Source organism: Crassostrea angulata, chromosome 8 (genome assembly GCF_025612915.1).
Source record: "Crassostrea angulata isolate pt1a10 chromosome 8, ASM2561291v2, whole genome shotgun sequence".
NCBI lineage: Eukaryota > Metazoa > Mollusca > Bivalvia > Ostreida > Ostreidae > Magallana > Magallana angulata.
In genome coordinates, this window is record NC_069118.1 from 12,916,891 (window position 1) to 12,941,413 (window position 24,523).

The following is a 24,523-nucleotide window of genomic DNA, read 5'->3' on the forward strand; positions in this document are numbered from 1 at the left end:
CAAGCACATAAAAGCAGTAACTCCCATGTGTTAACAAGTTTAACTATGTGAGTTTTAAGCCTGTTCAACTGTGCATTTTTCATCAACATATTCTCCTATGGAATTTGTACATTATTCAGGATTAAGTAAACATTGTCAAAGGTATTAAATGAACGTTTGGGTCCAATATCTTCAACTTTTACACTTATAATATTCAATATATTTTTACATCTGAAAAGACCTTAAATATGAACTTTGAGTAGCAATATTTGATTTTGAAATAGATATGAAATCGTTGCAAACTATACATAATAGAATAGAAGATTAGAATAGAAGGATCTATAGTAAGACTAAGGTTTTTGAGACATTTTATGTGAAGACAAAGAAATATTTTAATCCTTGTTTAGCCAAAATTCGTTTAATTCTAAACAAGTAAGCAAAACGTGAATTTAATTTCATTTATAAGCAGTACATTTCTCTCCTTTGTTTAGGTTTAGTAGAAGTTTGTGACTTCCTGGCACTTGACAGCTTAGTAAATTATACCAAGGTTGATATAAATTTCATCGATAAGCACTACATTTCTCTCCTTAGTTTGGTTTTATTTCCTGCCTTGAACCAGTAACAAAATAATGCTTGCAAGCATCTATGGACTATTGTAAAACTGATTACTGATCTAAAAAGAAACACAACTCATATTGCGCAAGATTTATGTTTATCTATTACAGTTTGTTAGCATTAAACTGATCATGAAATTTTCATTCATATCTACTTTATAGACTTATCATAACAAACGTCGGATATACAGCAAGAGTAAGGTTTTGGGGACATTTTATGTCAGAACAAAGATATATTTTAATCCTTCATTAGCCAAAAATCGTTTATTTCTAAACATACTCTATTATCCTCAGATAATGATCCTCAGGGAGTGACACAGTTACCCCGGAGTTTCGGTGGCGACAACAGGGTGCTTTTTCTTGAATTGTCTCGCACACATACATTGCGTCACCATCCTGTACACGGTGTGACTCAGACTGTTTTTTAAGGTTGATGCCGGGATACTTGTGAGCTATACTGTGGATGGATAGAATAAAATAAATGTTTATGAGTCCCTAATTAATTAGTAACACTCAGATGATAGATAAAAAAGAAAGAGAATGAATGGAAAATAAAGCACTTATTTAGTCTTTATCAAGGTGTCTTTTTAGTCAAAAACAGTTGTAATATCTAATCTTTCTTCGACATGGCAGTCAGCGGATAATATTAATTATGTGACATACTGAACTCAAATGTTAGGAAAAGAAAATCTTTTAGAGAGAAAGAAAGAGAGAGAGAGTAATGTCTTATTTGGAAACCTGAGATGTAGGACAGCATAAAAGGGCGAACACAGTAAGACTGTGGTTTTTGAATCAAAGTGTGTTGACATCACAATCACACATACCATATTTTCATTCATATCTCATTCATCGGCATTTCATAGCAAAAGTCGAGTATGTAGTACATGTAAAAATAGGGTTTATAAAACATTTTCTGTTGAAACAAGGTGTCATTATATTTTAGTCACATTGACTATGATATTATTATCAATAAATATTTATAACTCTTCGCATAGCATAGTATTAAGGGTATGTCTTTACACTAAATATATTTACACCATGAATAGGATTCATGATGCGTGTCTCCGAATTACCAATCACCATAGGATTCGGTTTCAATGGAAATGACCTTAAATATGAACTTTAAGTAGCAATATTTGATTTTGAAATAAATATGAAATATTTGTTAACTATACATAGTAGAATAAAAGAATAGATTAGAAGGATCTATAGTAAGACTAAGGTTTTTGAGACATTCTATGTGAAGACAAGGATATTTTTTAATCCTTGTTTAGCCAAAATTCGTTTAATTCTAAACATACTCTACATGTAATAACGTCTCGTCTCAGGTAAAGTATGCAAAAATTTATTTCAATTTCATTTATAAGCACTACATTTCTTTCCTTTGTTTAGTTTAAGTACAAGTTTGTGACTTCCTGGCACTTGACAGCTTAGTAAATTATACCAAGGTTGATATAAATTTCATCGATAAGCACTACATTTCTCTCCTTAGTTTGGTTTTATTTACTGCCTTGAACCAGTAACAAAACAATGCTTGCAAGCATCTTTGGACTATTGTAAAACTGATAATGACTCTAAAAAGAAACACAATTCATATTGCGCAAGATGTATGTTAATCTACTACAGTTTGTTAGCATTAAACTGATCGTGAAATTTTCATTCATATCTACTTTATAGACTTATCATAACAAACGTCGGATATACAGCAAGAGTAAGGTTTTGGGGACATTTTATGTCAGAACAAAGATATATTTTAATCCTTCATTAGCCAAAAATCGTTTATTTCTAAACATACTCTATTATCCTCAGATAATGATCCTCACGGAGTGACACAGTTACCCCGGAGTTTCGGTGGCGACAACACGGTGCTTTTTCTTGAATTGTCTCGAACACATACATTCCGTCACTCCCCTGTACACGGTGTGACTCCGACTGTTTTTCAAGGTTGATGCCGGGATACTTGTGAGCTATACTGTGGATGGATAGAATAAAATGAATGTTTATGAGTCCCCAATTTATTAGTAACACTCAGGAGATAGATAAAAAAGAAAGAGAATGAATGGAAAATAAAGCACTTATTTAGTCATTATCAAGGTGTCATTTTTAGTCAAAAACAGTTGTAATATCTAATCTTTCTTCGACATGGCAGTCAGCGGAAAATATTAATTATGTGACATACTGAACTCAAATGTTAGGAAAAGAAAATCTTTTAGAGAGAAAGAAAGAGAGAGAGAGTAATGTCTTATTTGGAAACCTGAGATGTAGGACAGCATAAAAGGGCGAACATAGTAATACTGTGGTTTTTGAATCAAAGTGTGTTGACATCACACATACCATATTTTCATTCATATCTCATTCATCGGCTTTGCATAGCAAAAGTCGAGTATGTAGTACATGTAAGACTAGACTAGGATTTATAAAACATTTTCTGTTGAGACAAGGATGTCATTATATTTTAGTCACATTGACTATGATATTATCAATAAATATGTATAACTCTTCGCATAGCATAGTATTAAGGGTATGTCTTTACCCTAAATATATTTACACCATGAATAGGATTCATGATGCGTTTCTCCGAATTACCGATCACCATACAATTCGGTTTCAATGGAAATGACCTTAAATATGAACTTTGAGTAGCAATATTTGATTTTGAAATAAATATAAAATCTTTGTTAACTATACATAGCAGAATAAAAGAATAGAATAGAAGGATCTATAGTAAGACTAAGGTTTTTGAGACATTCTATGTGAAGACAAGGATATTTTTTAATCCTTGTTTAGCCAAAATTCGTTTAATTCTAAACATACTCTAATAACGTATCATGTAAAGTATGCAAAAAGTTATTTTAATTTCATTTATAAGCACTACATTTCTCTCCTTTGTTTAGGTTTAGTAGAAGTTTGTGACTTCCTGGCACTTGACAGCTTAGTAAATTATACCAAGGTTGATATAAATTTCATCAATAAGCACTACATTTCTCTCCTTAGTTTGGTTTTATTTCCTGCCTTGAACCAGTAACAAAATAATGCTTGCAAGCATCTTTGAACTATTGTAAAACTGATTACTGACTCTAAAAAAACACCACTAATATTGCGCAAGACTTATGTTTATCTATTACAGTTTGTTAGCATAAGCTGATCATGAAATTTTCATTCATATCTACTTTATAGACTTATCATAACAAACGTCGGATATAAAGTAAGACTAAGGATTTGGGGACGTTTTATGTAAGAACAAAGATATATTTTAATCCTCATTAGCCAAAAATCGTTTATTTCTAAACATACTCTATTATCCTCTCAGATGATGATCTTCACGGTGTGACAGAGGGACCACGGAGTTTCAGTTGAGACAACACGGTCCTTTTTCTTGAATTGTCTAGAACACATATATTGCGTCACCCCCATGTACACGGTATGACTCAGACTGTTTCTATTGTATTTTTTTCAAGGTTGATGTATACTATACTGTGGATGGAAAAAAAAAGAATAAATGTTTATGTGTCCCCAGTTTATTAGTAAAACTCTAGTCTAAACATATTTTATTATCCTCAGATAATGATCCTCACGGAGTGACACAGTGACCTCGGAGTTTCAGTGGTGACAACACGGTGCTTTTTCTTGAATTGTCTCGAACACATACATTGCGTCACCATCCTGTACACGGTGTGACTCAGATTGTTTTTTCAAGGTTGATGCCGGGATACTTGTGAGCTATACTGTGGATGGATAGAATAAAATGAATGTTTATGAGTCCCCAATTTATTAGTAACACTCAGGAGATAGATAAAAAAGAAAGAGAATGAATGGAAAATAAAGCACTTATTTAGTCATTATCAAGGTGTCATTTTTAGTCAAAAACAGTTGTAATATCTAATCTTTCTTCGACATGGCAGTCAGCGGAAAATATTAATTATGTGACATACTGAACTCAAATGTTAGGAAAAGAAAATCTTTTAGAGAGAAAGAAAGAGAGAGAGAGTAATGTCTTATTTGGAAACCTGAGATGTAGGACAGCATAAAAGGGCGAACATAGTAAGACTGTGGTTTTTGAATCAAAGTGTGTTGACATCACACATACCATATTTTCATTCATATCTCATTCATCGGCTTTGCATAGCAAAAGTCGAGTATGTAGTACATGTAAGACTAGACTAGGATTTATAAAACATTTTCTGTTGAGACAAGGATGTCATTATATTTTAGTCACATTGACTATGATATTATCAATAAATATGTATAACTCTTCGCATAGCATAGTATTAAGGGTATGTCTTTACCCTAAATATATTTACACCATGAATAGGATTCATGATGCGTTTCTCCGAATTACCGATCACCATACAATTCGGTTTCAATGGAAATGACCTTAAATATGAACTTTGAGTAGCAATATTTGATTTTGAAATAAATATAAAATCTTTGTTAACTATACATAGCAGAATAAAAGAATAGAATAGAAGGATCTATAGTAAGACTAAGGTTTTTGAGACATTCTATGTGAAGACAAGGATATTTTTTAATCCTTGTTTAGCCAAAATTCGTTTAATTCTAAACATACTCTAATAACGTATCATGTAAAGTATGCAAAAAGTTATTTTAATTTCATTTATAAGCACTACATTTCTCTCCTTTGTTTAGGTTTAGTAGAAGTTTGTGACTTCCTGGCACTTGACAGCTTAGTAAATTATACCAAGGTTGATATAAATTTCATCAATAAGCACTACATTTCTCTCCTTAGTTTGGTTTTATTTCCTGCCTTGAACCAGTAACAAAATAATGCTTGCAAGCATCTTTGAACTATTGTAAAACTGATTACTGACTCTAAAAAAACACCACTAATATTGCGCAAGACTTATGTTTATCTATTACAGTTTGTTAGCATAAGCTGATCATGAAATTTTCATTCATATCTACTTTATAGACTTATCATAACAAACGTCGGATATAAAGTAAGACTAAGGATTTGGGGACGTTTTATGTAAGAACAAAGATATATTTTAATCCTCATTAGCCAAAAATCGTTTATTTCTAAACATACTCTATTATCCTCTCAGATGATGATCTTCACGGTGTGACAGAGGGACCACGGAGTTTCAGTTGAGACAACACGGTCCTTTTTCTTGAATTGTCTAGAACACATATATTGCGTCACCCCCATGTACACGGTATGACTCAGACTGTTTCTATTGTATTTTTTTCAAGGTTGATGTATACTATACTGTGGATGAAAAAAAAAAAGAATAAATGTTTATGTGTCCCCAGTTTATTAGTAAAACTCTAGTCTAAACATATTTTATTATCCTCAGATAATGATCCTCACGGAGTGACACAGTGACCTCGGAGTTTCAGTGGTGACAACACGGTGCTTTTTCTTGAATTGTCTCGAACACATACATTGCGTCACCATCCTGTACACGGTGTGACTCAGATTGTTTTTTCAAGGTTGATGCCGGGATACTTGTGAGCTATACTGTGGATGGATAGAATAAAATGAATGTTTATGAGTCCCCAATTTATTAGTAACACTCAGGAGATAGATAAAAAAGAAAGAGAATGAATGGAAAATAAAGCACTTATTTAGTCATTATCAAGGTGTCATTTTTAGTCAAAAACAGTTGTAATATCTAATCTTTCTTCGACATGGCAGTCAGCGGAAAATATTAATTATGTGACATACATGTACTGAACTCAAATGTTAGGAAAAGAAAATCTTTTAGGGAGAAAGAAAGAGAGAGAGAGTAATGTCTTATTTGGAAACCTGAGATGTAGGACAGCATAAAAGGGCGAACATAGTAAGACTGTGGTTTTTGAATCAAAGTGTGTTGACATCACACATACCATATTTTCATTCATATCTCATTCATCGGCTTTGCATAGCAAAAGTCGAGTATGTAGTACATGTAAGACTAGACTAGGATTTATAAAACATTTTCTGTTGAGACAAGGATGTCATTATATTTTAGTCACATTGACTATGATATTATCAATAAATATTTATAACTCTTCGCATAGCATAGTATTAAGGGTATGTCTTTACCCTAAATATATTTACACCATGAATAGGATTCATGATGCGTTTCTCCGAATTACCGATCACCATACAATTCGGTTTCAATGGAAATGACCTTAAATATGAACTTTGAGTAGCAATATTTGATTTTGAAATAAATATAAAATCTTTGTTAACTATACATAGCAGAATAAAAGAATAGAATAGAAGGATCTATAGAAAGACTAAGGTTTTTGAGACATTCTATGTGAAGACAAGGATATTTTTTAATCCTTGTTTAGCCAAAATTCGTTTAATTCTAAACATACTCTAATAACGTATCATGTAAAGTATGCAAAAAGTTATTTTAATTTCATTTATAAGCACTACATTTCTCTCCTTTGTTAAGGTTTAGTAGAAGTTTGTGACTTCCTGGCACTTGACAGCTTAGTAAATTATACCAAGTTTGATATAAATTTCATCAATAAGCACTACATTTCTCTCCTTAGTTTGGTTTTATTTCCTGCCTTGAACCAGTAACAAAATAATGCTTGCAAGCATCTTTGAACTATTGTAAAACTGATTACTGACTCTAAAAAAACACCACTAATATTGCGCAAGACTTATGTTTATCTATTATAGTTTGTTAGCATAAGCTGATCATGAAATTTTCATTCATATCTACTTTATAGACTTATCATAACAAACGTCGGATATAAAGTAAGACTAAGGATTTGGGGACGTTTTATGTAAGAACAAAGATATATTTTAATCCTCATTAGCCAAAAATCGTTTATTTCTAAACATACTCTATTATCCTCTCAGATGATGATCTTCACGGTGTGACAGAGGGACCACGGAGTTTCAGTTGAGACAACACGGTCCTTTTTCTTGAATTGTCTAGAACACATATATTGCGTCACCCCCATGTACACGGTATGACTCAGACTGTTTCTATTGTATTTTTTTCAAGGTTGATGTATACTATACTGTGGATGGAAAAAAAAAGAATAAATGTTTATGTGTCCCCAGTTTATTAGTAAAACTCTAGTCTAAACATATTTTATTATCCTCAGATAATGATCCTCACGGAGTGACACAGTGACCTCGGAGTTTCAGTGGTGACAACACGGTGCTTTTTCTTGAATTGTCTCGAACACATACATTGCGTCACCATCCTGTACACGGTGTGACTCAGATTGTTTTTTCAAGGTTGATGCCGGGATACTTGTGAGCTATACTGTGGATGGATAGAATAAAAGAATGTTTATGTGTCCCCAATTTAGTAGTAACAATCAGAAGATAGATGAAATAGAAAGAGAATGAAAGAAAAATAAAGCACTTATTTAGTCCTTAACAAGGTGTAAGTTTTAGTCGAAAACAGTTGTAATACCTAATCTTTCTTCGACATGGCTCTCTCTCTCTCTCTCTCTCTCTCTCTCTCTCTCTCTCTCTCTCTCTCATTTGTTGATAGCTTATGGCATTTTATATTATTTCATGATTACTAAAATAGTTAAGAGTAGCGTTGTAAGCAAAAAATCATCACGCTATTATCAAAATATAACCGTGTATTTAACCGAGCAGTCATACCTGGATATGTATACACATATATCAAACATGAATATATTTGGTTGATTCTATTTAGTTAAAATAAAAAAAATCGTGCACATTGTTTTAATCAAATTAAAAATGTAAATCCAGAAGTTTCATCTTCTAGAGAAGAGAACATCCTAGTATTTTTTCATTCATTTAAGAACAAATGAATTTAAATGTACCCATTTACGACGGATTTTAAGATATCAAAATTTAACTTTCAATTGAACGCCCGATAATTTTCTGGGTCTGTATAACTTAAGTTGACTTTTTTTACATTCAGAAACGGTATTCATATTTTAATCCTTGTTTAGCCATAATTCGTTTATTTCTGAACATACTCTATAAACGAATCAGGTAATGATATTCACGGAGTAAAACGGTGACCACGAGGTTACATATATGTACATGGCGACAACACGGTGCTTTTTCTTGATTTTTCTCGAACACATACACTGCGTCACCCCCTGAACACAGTGTGACTCAGACTGTTGCCATCGCAGTTTTTCCATATTGGTGTCGGGATACTCGTGAGCTGTATTCTGGATAAAAAGAGTAAAATTGTTTATGTGTCCCCAATTTATTGTAAACATCCAAGAGATAGATAGAAAAGAAAGAGAAGTAGAGAGAAATGAAGCACTTGTATAGTCTTTATCAAGGTTGTTTCTAGTCGAAGACAACGTTAAAATCTAATCTTTCTTGAAAAATGCCATTGAGCGGAAAAAATTATTTATGTGATTTACTGAGCTCTAATGATACAGAAAGAAAATCAGAGAGTGAAAGAGAGAGAGAGAGAGAGAGAGAGAGAGAGACGGACGGACGGACGGACGGACGGACGGACGGACGGACGGACGGACGGACGGACGGACGGACGGACAGACGGAAAGAGGTGAGAGTTGTAAGAGGAGATATTTTGAAAATTTATGAACCGATTCAAATCAGAAAACAAGACTTACTTTAAAGAATCTTTAAGAATAGAGCAGTGGTTTATTTTGAAATCCGAGATAGTGCACCATAAAAGGGTATCAGGGCGAACACTGTAAGACTTTATTAGGTCTTTTCACCTTTCAGGTGAAAGACCTTTTGTTAGGTCTTTCCACCTTTCAGGTGAAAGACCTTTTGTTTTCTTTATGTTTTTTATTATTCTTATAAGTTTTCTTTTATATTTTCCTTGGGACAGCTTTTTTATTTCAAGAGATATTGAAACAATTTATTCTTAATGTTATTGGTCATGAAAAGTTATGGTACCAAATGACCCTTTGCTTGAAAACTCCCAGAACTTACAAAGTTATTGCCCTTGTGTACGAAAAGCTTGTTATCGCTACTCCTCTGAAACCATAAGAAATAGAGACTTGGAACTTTTACCAATGTCTTCAGTACACTTAGAGGGCTCTTCAATCTACCAATACCGAAAGGATCCGAGACCCCCTTCTATCAGTTATTGGCCCTGAAAGTATTTGAATTTCAATAAAATCACTTCTAACTTTTTTATTATTTGTCATAGAGACTTCGGACCACTTGGGATGGAAGCGTCTACCTTGGCCGAACAAAATGACATAAAGGTCAAAGGTCAAGGTCATCTGAAAATCTCTTAATTAATGACTTTTTAAATCTCTTTTGTTTAGTGTAGTAAAGAAAAACTTTTTCATGAATGTAATAGGACATCTTAAGACATTTTAAAATATATCCCCTTGGCTCCGTCTTTTAAATAGTTACAGAGTTATTGCCCCTTTTGTACGAAAAGCTTGTTATCGCTACTCCTCTGAAACCATAAGAGATAGAAACTTGGAACTTTTACCAATGTCTTCAGTACACTTAGAGGGCTCTTCAATCTATTCATACCGAAAGGATCTGAGCCCCCCTTCTAGTAGTTATTGCCCCTGAAAGTATTTACATATCTATAAAATCACTTCTAACTTTTTTATTATTTGTCATAGAGACTTCGGACCACTTGGGATGGAAGCGTATACCTTGGCCGAACAAAATGATATAAAGGTCAAAGGTAAAGGTCATTTGGAAATCTCTTAATTAATGACTTTTTAAATGTCTTTTGTTTAGGGTTGTAGAGAAAAACTTTTTCATGGATGTAGTAGGACATTCTAAGACATTTTAAAATATAGCCCTCTGACCCTTATCATGCAACAATTACAGAGTTACTGCCCCTATTGTACAAAATGCTTGTTATCGCTACTCCTCATTAACCGTCAGAGATAGAGACTTGAAACGTTTACTAATGTATTCAGTACACTTAGACGCTCCTTCAATCTGTCATACCAAAAGGGTCTAAAGTCCCTTTCTAGCAGTTATTGCCCCTGAAAGTTTCGATGATTCAATAAATACACAAATAACTTTTGAATCAATAATTATAGATACATCGGACCACTTGGTATTGAAGGGTCTACCTTGTCAGATCAACATGACACCAAGGTCAAAGGTCTAGGTCAAGCAATAAACAATTGCAAACTTAATCGTTTGACACTTTTTTTTTATAAAGTAACGCAGAAAAAATACTTTATTCTATTGAAGCAATCTTATTTTAAACATAAAAAAATAATGAGGAGGAAAGACCTCTAATTGCTCGAGAACAATTAGTCTACTAGTTTTTATTAGGTTTTTTATCAAAGTCTGTTGACATCACACAAACCATGACATTTTCATTCATATGTCACTCATAGACTTTGCATAGCAGAGACAAATATAAAGTACATGTAAGACTAGGGTTTATTCAACATTTTCTGTAGCGAAAAGGGTTTATGACTCATTCTATTTAAGTCACATCGACTATGATAATAATATCAATGAATATTGAAAGCTCCTTGCGTAGCATAGTATTCGTTTTATTTTTACAATAAACATATTTTCACAATGAATAGGAAACATGCCGCGTGTTTTCGTATAACCGACTACCTTAGAATTTGGCATTAATAGAAATGACCTTTTTATGGCTTTTTGGATAGCAATATATGATTTTGATATCAATATAAAATCTCTATAATTTTTATATAGTAGAATAGAAGAAACTCAACATTTTGTTTCATCGATTGTTTTTTCCCCAAACTCAACGAGAAGAGGGAAGAAAATAAATGATGGCAAAAGATCTTTTAATACAAATGGAATCAATTTCAATACCTTTAGAAAACATTATGCCACATATTATACTACTCTACAATGACTAGATGTATCAAACTACACTGAGGGTTTATCTGAAACAATTTAAAAGACAAGTCTAGATTTGACTTATAAGGCACAACAAATTCTGGTATGAACGGTGTACACTCGGTTTGACTTGAACTTATGTTCCATGATTTGTAAAATAAGAAGTAATGTGAGTATCGACAATCACAAATACATGATATATTTTGCTATTGAGGAAAAACGTTTAAATTTTACAAGAAGTGGTGATAGAAACTACAAAACAAAACTACACAAAGCTGGAACTTTGAGTGGTGGATTTTGCTAACGGGTATTGGTAGTATTTCTACACGCACATTGCTCGTTCATAACTAACTGAACGTGATGCAATTACTCAGCAATAATGTAGTTATATGTAGCGGTAAGACAACGTCTGTGACTTAGTTTAGTATACATTTTTTTTCCGGCTCTGGAGAGTTGAGTGAATTATTCCAAGATTGATTTAAATTTAATCAATAAGCACCACATTTCTCTCCTTAAATCAGTTTTATTTCCTGCGTAGAACTAGAAGCAAAATGATACTACCAAGAATCTTTGTGCTATTGTAAAACTGGTTATTGAAGTTAAAAAGAAATTCAACTCACATTGCTAAAGACAATCTAAATCAGGGTTAATCAAATTTTAAATTAAAGGGAAAATATCTTTTTTCTTGCATATCTGGTAATATTGTAGGTTTTTGAACTTTTAATCGAACATCGCGCGATAAACATTCCTTTGCAATATCTGATTGAAAACCTCATGATAATTTTATTTAAAAAAGTCTATAAGAATTGAGATTTTGACTAAAATGACTTGAACTGAGGTGTAAAAGCTCATGATTTGCTATGTTTCTTTCCTTTTTAATTACAATCAATTTTAACTGCTCGATACAAGTCCACATTAAAATTATGTATAAATTTATCGAGTAAAAGAAAAATTTATTGCCAACTTTTTATATCTAAATAAGAATATAAATGAAAGAAGGAAATCTTATAAAAGAATTGTTGACATGACGAACTGAATTCTATCAAATAAATGCTTCCCCTGTATACATCGACATCTTTTCAAAATATTTTACACTACCCTTTTCGAACTCCAAATTTCAAATTTTGATCTCTGTGGACATAATGAGCATAAAAGAAAGACCAAGCATACTACAAATTCAATTTGATACATTTTATGAAATACAAAAGTAAAAAAAAAAAAAAAAAATTTTTGATTTACCGATGAAATATTTTTAAATGACATAGTGATTTTTTGATAAGGTAAATAGAAATTGCTTTTTTCTGTAGGAATCTTCAAATGGATAATATTCACAGGATGCAGCTCTGCCATTCAGTCAACTAAAAGTTGACTGATTGGCATGGGTCTGCCTTTCAGTCACATATCAATGACTATCAGTTACCTTCCAGTCAACTTAGTGGCAGAGCTTTATCCTGTGATTTTCTCCCAATATCAACTCGCTATTCTTTGATACCTTATCTTTTCAACATAAAACTTTATGAAATTAATACAAGATAAGTTGAATACCGTTATCAAAAATTGTTTTTAAGGAGGGTAACCTTAAAATGTAACGTTATAATGGCTCTGCATACAACAGATAGATAACACAGCTATCCTCTGTAGCAAAGAAAGTTTCAAGATTTATCAATCCCTAGTATCATAGATGTTAACCTGAATGATGTAAATAGGCAATCTCTAGACTATTGGTCGTTTTCCTCTGTACCCAGGACGGCAGGTATATGTAAGTCCAAGAGCATAAAAAGCTACCGCTCCGCCTGGTCTAAGCAATACCTTTCTTCAGGTAGAAACACTTGCAAAAATAGGTCGGTAATCTGCAACTGCCAGATCATCCACTTGTGTATCATAAAATTAAATACAAAACAATCTAAAAATCCAAATCAGAACCGTGAAGTGTTCAAACATGTAAATATAAAGAAGAACTGCATTAATTTACAACTACACTTGCAGAGGGAATGGGGATTTTCGTCCCGAAACCCTTCTGCGTTCTATTCCTAGGTATAACATGTTCATCTTAAAAGATTAGCTCGAAGGGTTTCTAATATTTGACCACAGTAAGTGAAAAGCATTTGCAAGAGTTGGAAAGACGAACAGACCATCTGATGATAAGCTAAGTTGTTGTGTATGAGCGTGCCATCACAAACATCTTACTTTTTTAAATATTGCAAATCGAAGGTTATTTCTACGATATATATGCCATATCTTAACATCAATCCTCAGTAAAGATCAAAAATATGTGGCCACGCACTATCATAAAATTGATTTTAATCTCTCTGACTTGAAAGAGTGTTCCAAATGAAGGTCCTCTTTTGGTACATTTTTGATGGTATTTGCTTAGTTTCCATAGCAAAGACATTGAAACATTTTGCTCAATGCCAAAATGGAATGTAGAGTGCCATCTTATAAATAACTAATATGCTCCCTAAATGTATGAAGGTTTGATCATGGCATTGATTTAATTTTACAAGCGAGTAATCAATGTATTTGTACACATAAATTGATTTCAGTGAAATGTACACATAACTATGCCATTATGAATATTATCAATTTTATTTTCAGCAGGCAGTTGAAAGCTTAATTCGTCATCTTTTTATCAAGATGAGACCTTGGTCTAAGAAATACATATACAACCAAAATGTGATTGGGTATATCTCTTGGATTTCATATAAAATTATTTAAAGTTTTCCCTTTTCTACAAAGTTCAGCTTCAAGTTACTTCCCTTTATTGACTTTTCTGTATTAAAGTACAAAAAAGACATCAAAACCTTGGCAAAAGCAGACGTTGGAAAATGTTGACTCAAATGAGGTGGAGAAAGCATGTGATTTAAATTTTAGTGAATTTAGAGTAACTCTCTAATGAATTGATGAAATTGAAATGAACAATGCTCTTTCGAATTTCAGCTTAATTACCACCATGGGCTGTATTTAAACATGTAAACATGTGTTGAGTGTTTCGTACACATGCAACAGTCAGATACTTTCTCTACTTGAGTTTCGACAACCTGACTAACAAATCCAGCACTCAACTGATGAAGCTAAAGAGCTACTAACCTGCAATGCTTATAAAGGAATGCAATGCGACTAACATCTCTTACCCATTGTTAAAATCAGAACTACTGTCAGTGATGTGGTTTAATTAATAATTGTCACAAGTTTTCTTGAATATATGCTTAAAATATATGCTTAAAATACCAGATTTATATCCACATTATGTAGGATTTACTTATTTTGAGAACCAGGTTTCCTACATTAACAAGTGTAAAAATAGGATCATTAAAAGGCAGTTTATGGAGTTAACATGCAGTCCATAGCAGTCTTTATTCCAATAGGAAGAGGTATGTATATACACATCCAAGTCAAACAACCACTCTAGCTTAATCACTCTTGGTTGATTTTCTCAAAAATAAATCTCAGATCTAAATATACAAAGTAAAGTTACAAAATATAGGCATCAGATTCACCAGGCAAACAAAATGCTCCCCAAAACACCCCTCTCTAAATTTATTAACAGTATCACCAAGGTACTTTCATATTATTTGCAATGCGATATCTCAGTGGTTTCATTTTTTTAATTTTAATCTAGCTGTATATTAATACTTTAAGCAATAGAATATACTTTCCCTAAAAATTGTTTTTTTTTCACCTTATAGTTTTTGATTAGTGTACTTCTTTTTGTATGAATTTATATTTCATACTTAAGTTGTTTTTCTCCTGATTTTAGAATCTTTTAATTAAAAGTATATTGAGCCATCTTATTTAAGCAAAGGGTGATAAAAAAGGGAATTATTGAAATTCTACTTCATTTAAAGTATATAATATTTATGTACATGTAAGTAACAGTATTGAAGTATAAAAGAATAATGGTTATTGTCTTAATGTAATGCCATTCTGTTGATACAATGATCTAACAAAGGTAATTTAGGAATGTTTATATCATTTTTTTAATAAAAATATCCTACAAATACATGTATAAACTATTGTAGGATTCTGTGCTCGCTGAAAAAAAATTGACTTTGACTCCTATCATCCCAACAGTCTGTCAAATGGAGGACAAAGAACCGAAAATATGAGCTGATAATTTTATTAAACAAAATTAATGAAATACTGATTTCACATACATGTAGATATTTAAATCAGCTGATAGTATATTATCTATCATGCAGGATTCAACAAGAAATCCAGTTGCTGTGCCCAGCTGATTTTGTACCTGGACAAGTCAATTTTCATAAACACTTGTCTGATTGACTAGTCTTTTTTCTCAAACAATTATAATATGATGAGGGACCTCCTAAAATATCACGAAAAAAAAGTTTCCCCACTGTATTAATTGTCTGATTGACAAATTTTTTTTTATTAAACACTTATAATAAGATAATGGACCTCCTAAAATATCACGAAAAAAATGTTTCCCCATAGCAGAAAGACGATCATACTAACCTTTAATCAGAAATAAGAGAAATCTGAAATTTCAGATAAGCTTGATATCCAAGCTATATAATAGTTAAGTTCGAGGAAAAGTGTACTTAATATACTTGTCAGTGTCATACATGTATCACTATATTTTAATACACACTAGTAGATTGAGTAGAATTTTTCTTTCTGAAGTGATGTCATATACGACAATAAAATATTTTTTAAACGTGTATTATTTTTTTTTAATATTCAAAAGTTGTTTGATACTGGCAAATACCCAGTGCTGACATACACTGTATTTGATAACAAAACAATAAAGATAATTTTTAATAAAATATTTCTTGACATTAAAAATGTGCAGACCAGTATAGTCTCACAAAATTTCTATAATTTATTCAAGACATTTCATAATTGTCCTTTCTTTTCAATATATATATAAGTTATAATAACAATCAGACAGGGAAGCAACTTGCCCGAAAAACAGGTTAAAATTTTAGTTAATGTTGAGCCCTGTTTTTCTACATCTAATTCAGTTGCAGCTGTTCATTAGTTCATACAGATTTAGACTAAGATTCCAAATGAAAATAACATTAATTAATTTTACTTGAGATTTTAATTAAATGTCATTTCTTCTTTATCACCTTTGAAATTTTGAACATGGAAACATCACAACACCAGGGTTTTTGTTTCTTATTTGAAAAAAAAATCCATTCAGTCTCATTTTAATATGTCTGATTTTTGTATTCAATGGAAAATGCATACACGTATATGGTTTTATTAAATGATTCATACATAAAATATTGTACTTTTTCAACTTTTCAGAGAGTTAAAAAATTGACCAGAACAGTCCATTGAATACACAGACGACATGGAAAACAGTCAGACATACAATGCCAAAAGAACAAATAATGAACAGCTGAAGTTGCTAAAATATTGAGCAATCCATCATTAATTAATTGTCACTTAGTGGCGTACATTTAATTTATTTTCATTATTCGGAGTATATTTTCAATATTTATTTATTATTATATAATTTAATTCTGGTTGTAACGCGCTTTCTGATTGGCTAAAAAATATTTTATATCGTATAAAGAATGTTGCCTACGTCATAGTAAGACTAACGTCAAAAATGTATCAATACGCCTGACGTTACGTTTGAATTTTATACAATTTACGTCATTTCAAAGGTCAAATGACCGTTTTTATTTACAATGAAGATTAAAAAAATTAAATTATAAGCAATGAATTCAATATTTATTTGTTTTATACGATATAAAATGGTTTGAAACAGTTTACGCTTTTTTATAAACCGCTTCATTCCTTAAATATCAATGTTCTATTTACTTCAAAAGAAACAGTGTTTTTTAAGGAGTTTCAAGATAAACTTATTGTAAAAAATATTTTTGAGCCACCAGATTTAATAAAAAAAAAAAAAAAGGACATTGATATCCTTTTTATGTCTTGCATCATTAACATGTATATTTGTACCATTTATATTATGTGTGAAATATCCTGAATATGAAAAATAACTGTTCTATGACTTTTAGTGTGTTTTTTGCCCAAAATAAATTAAGATGGTTACCATGACAATCAAGGTAATAGATGTTATTTTGATTGTGGGTAATGTCATACTTTGTAAGTATCAATAACCTAAGAAAGTTTTATGAAAATCTCAGATGGTGTGTCACATGACACTGCAGTAATATTTTGGTATTTACAGAGAATTGATGTTAAGAGATATTTCTCATCTTTGGTTGGTCATGTATATTAGTTAATGTGTGTTTATTTTGTATTCTCATTTTTTATTTTATTTTATTTTCCATTGTCCTTTTCCATTTTATGAAATAAATGACATTTCACACATACAAAGAATTTGTAGTTCAGTCCCACTAAACTGAGCAAACATTGTTGGCAAAAATAGATATAGAAATGTGTTTGTATTTAAAAAAACAGATATAAGCTGAGCGGTGCATAAACTAATTTGACGTGACTTAAAATATTGCGCAATGCTTGCTAAAACCTTCGGGAACAGAAAACAGTCTGCAACTTTTTTCTTTACCGCAAAATTTTATTTTTAAAATAAGTTTTTAATAATCATTTGGTACTGTATAAAGAATATAGATAGTTAAGAATTTCCTGGAGTATACAATGCATGTATATGTTTGGACAGGATTGTATCTCTCTATATCTTGTGTAAACTCTTTGTATAAAATAACTGTATTTATCCTTTTGTACTTTTACTACCCATGTAAAGATATCATTGATGGGTCACAATTACAAACTCTCACTTTGTATCAGTGACGTATGTTGTATATATACATATAATATGCACACTGACACAATGGTACCTTCCCTCTTTTAAATCACGATAGTAGGATATCCATAACAAACAACAATAATAAGCAAGATAAGGGGTGAAACAAGAATTTATTTATCTTAAATTCGTATACACAAAGCTTTTTTTTTTATATAAAAATCAACCCAAATGACATATTTTATATATATTTTGACATATATCTTATATAAATGAAAATAAAATTTATAATTAATATTATTTTTACTATATAATCAAAATTATAAAAATTATAATGACTATTATAATAATTAGTATATAATAGATCATTCCAGCAATCACAACAATTATTACAAAAATTATAAAAATTATAATAAGCGTCTCAATGATAACTTTGTTGTGTAGGTCCTCCATAAAAGGCGAGATATTCCTTTTGCCATCCCATTTGGAAATGGAGCCCTCGATAACGGATGATAACATCTTTGGAGTATGGAACTTTTCTCCTTTCTCATAGGGAATTTGTATCTTTCCATTCATTATACCCTATAAAAATCATATTCGTTTACGTTGAGTATGATAACAGACCAATAAGTAAATTTGTATGTAGTGAAGGATAAAAAAACCCACACTTTTAATAGGTTTTTACAAATAAATGTTTTCTTGATTACCTTGTATCTGGCCAAGGATAGCAACTCGTCGTCTCTGTCAATGCCTGGCACTTCCTCAAAATTATAAAATAATTTTATAATTTTTCTCTCATTTTGTTCAAGTTCAGCGACAGCTATCATGTTTGTGTCGTAACTAAACCGTCGCGATTTCTTTTATAGCAGCTGAAGAAACGCCTACATAAATGACGCACAAGCAGACAGAAACCAATGAGATGAATAGCTTTTAAAGGACCTTGACATAGCATTTCCGGAATTTTCCATTTATACACTGTATAAATCACGTGAACATGAACAAAAATGAAAAAAATTGTTTAAATTATTGATAATATTCCAATGAAGTTTTAATTGAAAAAAAAACTTGTCTTAATACAATTTGCTTTTGTATAACAAATAAAAATACAATACGTGGTTATAAAACTATATATCCTGTAAGTCGGAACGACATTCTTTACCTTGTTACAAAAAATGTTAACAATATGGCGACCACCTGTAAGATTATTCATATTTCGAATGGTTTACATTTCTATTTATACAAACAAAATATATTAACATGTGTATATTAAGAAACTGATGACTTGTTTTCTTTGAAAATATAAGGAATGTTATCCTTGCATTTTTAAAGACTTTTAAACGTTTACAAAAGTATCCAAAAATATTCCATTTATGGATTCTACACGAAAAACGATTCACAATGAACCAAATTTTTTATCATCAACTGTCATTGCTTAACATTTACAATAAACTAGACTATACTTTAAAATTGTTTCACTTTCCGTCCTTGTTGTTTGTTATTCTTCATCCTTCTATCGAATTGTTTGTGCTCCTATCTTAATTTTATAAGTTGATTAAATCATCCAATTACATGTTTCGAAGCTTTATCAACTTTACATTTAATGAGAGAGTACGCTATCCAAAACTCGCTATTGGAATCACTCAAAAGAAAAACGTAATTATGAAAAACAGGATTATTCCAGCACGAGCTTCTCCTGATATTTATCGATATTTACTTTATGGCAACTGGGTGAATAACAAATTACCCGTCAAATATTTATTAATTATTAAGGGCATTTACACTTTTTGCGAAGGAACAAACATGTCATATATATAAGCTAATCTAATTCAAGTATTATAATTTACCTTAATACAAAGCTCTTTTTCTCAAGGAGATCAATAAAGTATACAAGAGGCAAAAACCATGCATTCCTTTGTCATGAAAGAACTGCTTTTAAATACACTCTTTATTATTATAAATTTTACTTTGCAATTGTTGTCTTACATGTTATGCCATTTGCAACGCAAGGCAATTGTAAAACCGATCTTTTTTGGAATTGGCATTAAGTAGATTATATCATTCAAAAGTCTTCCACAACTCAATATTTACGACAAAAATCCACGAGAGAGAGAGAGAGAGAGAGAGAGAGAGAGAGAGAGAGAGGAGAGAGAGAGAGAGAGAGTGTGTGTGTGTGTGAGTGAGTGAGTGAGTGAGTGAATGGGATTTTGAAACTATAGTAACCGATTCAAATCTGTATACAAACTCTTATGTCAAAAAAAGTAGTGTTTTATTCTAAAATCTCACATGTAGGACTCTAAACACGGATGATAAGGTGCACACACAGTAAGACAGGGTTATGAGTCATAGTGTGGTGGCATAAGACCAATTATGATGTTTTCATTCCTATCTACATCATTGACTTTTTATATTAAAAGTGTGATATATAATAAAACTAAGGTTTTGAGACTTTTTATATAAGAACAAAGATTTGTGAGACATGATATGTAAGCATTACAATGACTATGATAATAATAATAATAATAATAATAATAATAGATATTTATTACTTTTTGCATAGCATAGCAGTAGGTTTTATACAATGAATATATTGACAACAAGAATAGTATTGATGACGAAAATCTTCGTAGAAACTAATCATCGTAGTCTTTGGGATCAATGAAAATGACTTTAGAAATAAACAAGAACATCAAAATATGAAATATAGAAACTATTAAAAAGTAATTATATAATTTGTTGTATGAGATATAAAAATTCCCTCAAATATAGTTTTCAGATACTATTTTAAAGATGTTAATATGATATTTCTATGTGATGAAATGTGGGACAATGAAATGTATTTAACTGCATATTTAGAATAAAACTCTAACATCTTATCAAACTTTTGAGTGATTTTTTTAATTCTAAGACAGAGTTATATAATCTTTGTAAAATTTGATAATAGTAGAGAAATCTTCATCAAAAACCGTGACAAAACAGTTGTCATTTTCATTGATTGGTATCCTTTCCCAAACTCTAAAAAATCTTGTAATAACGGTGTACACACACTAATATTAGTACTTCTGTTCCATGATTTGTAAACGAAGAAATACATGTACTTTTACTTCCGACGCAAACCATTACTAGATATAAATCAGTATTGACAAAGTGTCTACATGCTTGAGCACACAATCTTAATTTTAGGTTTAGGGGTGATAGAAACAAACAAAACTTGAACTTTGAGGGGTGGATTCTGCTTATGGGTAGTGATGGTGTTTATAGCAGGCACATTTGTTCACTTTAAGTTCTTTCTTAAAGTCAGTAGCACAACAGAGAAACCGAACAAATGGATTGATGTAATGATGGATGGATGATAGGATTGATTACTCCATTGCAGATAGATAGATAGATAGATAGATAGATAGATAGATAGATAGATAGATAGATAGATAGATAGATAGATATATAGATAGATAGATAGATAGATAGATAGATAGATAGATAAATAGATAAATAGATAGATAGATAGATAGATAGATAGATAGATAGATAGATACTGGAAGATAGCTGTGTATGTGTTGGTAACTTATAAATGAAGTAGAGAAATCTTCATCAAAAACCGTGACAAAACAGTTGTCCTTTTTATTGATTGGTCTCCTTTCCCAAACCTTACAAGAAGAAGGCAGGGAGAAAATGATAGCAAAAGATTTGTTTATACATATCCCATCAATTTCAATACAGGAGAGACACCTTATGCCCCATATGATATTACTGTTTAATGACTAATTGTACCAAAATACAATGATGATTTATCTGATATGATTGAACAGATCAGATGATTTTTAATGGCCAGTCTACATTGTTAGCATGTTTGATCTGTTGATTAGACCTATGAGGCACTAACATGTCTTGTATTAACGGTGTACACCAGGTACTAATAGGACTTCTGTTGCATGATTTGTAAACGAAGAAATACATGTACTTTTAGTACCAATGCCAACCATTACTAGATTTAGCTCATTATTGACAAAGTTTCTACATGGTTGAGCACACATAGTCTTAGTTTTACGATTAATTGTAATAGAAACAGACAAAACTTGAACTTTGAGCGGTGGATTCTGCTTATGGGTATTAATGGTTTTTCTAGCAGGCACATTTGATGACTAATCGCACGTGATAAATGACCAAGAAAATAGTTCAGCTATATTTAAAACCAAGTTGCAGTAAGCAAGGTTATGCCTAAGTGTATTGTACAATCTTATTTTCCTGGCATTTAACAACAGCTGGTGAAATCATGCAAAAATTCATTTAAATTTTATCATTAAGAAATGCATTTCCTCCTTTGTTCACTTTAAGTTCTTTCTTAAAGTCAGTTGCAAAACAGAGAAACCGAACAAATGGATTGATGGAATGATGGATGGATGATAGGATTGATTACTCCATTGCAGACAGATAGATAGATAGATAGATAGATAGATAGATAGATAGATAGATAGATAGATAGATAGATAGATAGATAGATAGATAGATAGATAGATAGATACTGGAAAATAGCTGTTAATGTGTTGGTAACTTATAAATGAATTAGAGAAATTTTCATCAAAAACCGTGAAAAAACAGTTGTCATTTTCATTGATTGGTATTCTTACCCAAACCTGACAAGAAAAAGGCAGGGAGCAATTGATAGCAAAAGATTTGTTTATACATATCCCATCAATTTCAATACAGGAGAGACACCTTATGTCCCATATGATATTACTGTTTAATGACTAATTGTACCAAAATACAATGAGGATTTGTCTGATATGATTGAACAGATCAGATGATTTTTAATGGCCAGTCTACATTGTTAGCATGTTTGATCTGTTGATTATACCTATGAGGCACTAACATGTCTTGTATTGACGGCGCACACCAGGTACTAATAGGACTTCTGTTCCATGATTTGTAAACGAAGAAATACATGTACTTTTAGTACCAACGCAAACCATTACTAGATTTAGATCAGCATTGACAAAGTTTCTACATGGTTGAGCACACATAGTCTTAATTTTACGCTTAGGGGTGATAGAAACAAACAAAACTTGAACTTTGAGCGGTGGATTTTGCTTATGGGTACTAGCGGTGTTTCTAGCAGGCACATTTCATAACTAATCGCACGTGATAAATGACCAAGTAAATAGTTCAGCTATATTTAAAACCAAGTTGCAGTAAGAAAGGTTATGATTTAGTGTATTGTACAATCTTATTTTCCTGGCATTTGACAGCAGCTGGTAAAATCATGCAAAAATTCATTTAAATTTTATCATTAAGAAATACATTTTCATCCTTTGTTCACTTTAAGTTCTTTCTTAAACTCAGTTGCAAAACAGAGAAACCGAACAAATGGATTGATGGAATGATGGATGGATGATAGGATTGATTACTCCATTGCAGACAGATAGATAGATAGATAGATAGATAGATAGATAGATAGATAGATAGATAGATAGATAGATAGATAGATAGATAGATAGATAGATAGATAGATGGATAGATAGATAGATATATAGATAGATGGATGGATAGATAGATAGATAGATAGATAGATAGATAGATAGATAGATAGATAGATAGATAGATAGATAGATAGATAGATAGATAGATAGATAGACAAATACTGGAAGATAGCTGTGTATGTGTTGGTAACTTATAAATGAAGTAGAGAAATCTTCATCAAAAACCGTGACAAAACAGTTGTCCTTTTTATTGATTGGTATCCTTTCCCAAACCTGACAAGAAGAAGGCAGGGAGAAAATGATAGCAAAAGATTTGTTTATACATATCCCATCAATTTCAATACAGGAGAGACACCTTATGCCCCATATGATATTACTGTTTAATGACTAATTGTACCAAAATACAATGAGGATTTGTCTGATATGATTGAACAGATCAGATGATTTTTAATGGCCAGTCTACATTGTTAGCATGTTTGATCTGTTGATTATACCTATGAGGCACTAACATGTCTTGTATTAACGGTGTACACCAGGTACTAATAGGACTTCTGTTCCATGATTTGTAAACGAAGAAATACATGTACTTTTAGTACCGATGCAAACCATTACTAGATTTAGCTCATTATTGACCAAGTTTCTACATGGTTGAGCACACATAGTCTTAGTTTTACGTTTAGGGGTGATAGAAACAGACAAAACTTGAACTTTGAGCGGTGGATTCTGCTTATGGGTATTAATGGTTTTTCTAGCAAGCACATTTGATGACTAATCGCACGTGATAAATGACCAAGAAAATAGTTCAGCTATATTTAATACCAAGTTGCAGTAGGCAAGGTTATGCCTTAGTGTATTGTACAATCTTATTTTCCTGGCATTTGACAACAGCTGGTGAAATCATGCAAAAATTCATTTAAATTTTATCATTAAGAAATGCATTTCCTCCTTTGTTCACTTTAAGTTCTTTCTTAAACTCAGTTGCAAAACAGAGAAACCGAACAAATGG

At 31.5% G+C, this 24,523-nt stretch overlaps 1 long non-coding RNA gene across 1 annotated transcript; it reads right to left on the reverse strand.

Moving 5' to 3' along the window:
• Window positions 1–18,197: 18,197 nt before the first annotated feature.
• Window positions 18,198–18,857, reverse strand: LOC128157854 (uncharacterized). Its single transcript, XR_008239867.1, has 2 exons — window positions 18,751–18,857; window positions 18,198–18,625 (listed from the first exon to the last, which is right to left on the reverse strand). It is a non-coding gene; the product is annotated as an uncharacterized LOC128157854 (long non-coding RNA).
• Between the last annotated feature and the right edge of the window lie 5,666 nt (window positions 18,858–24,523).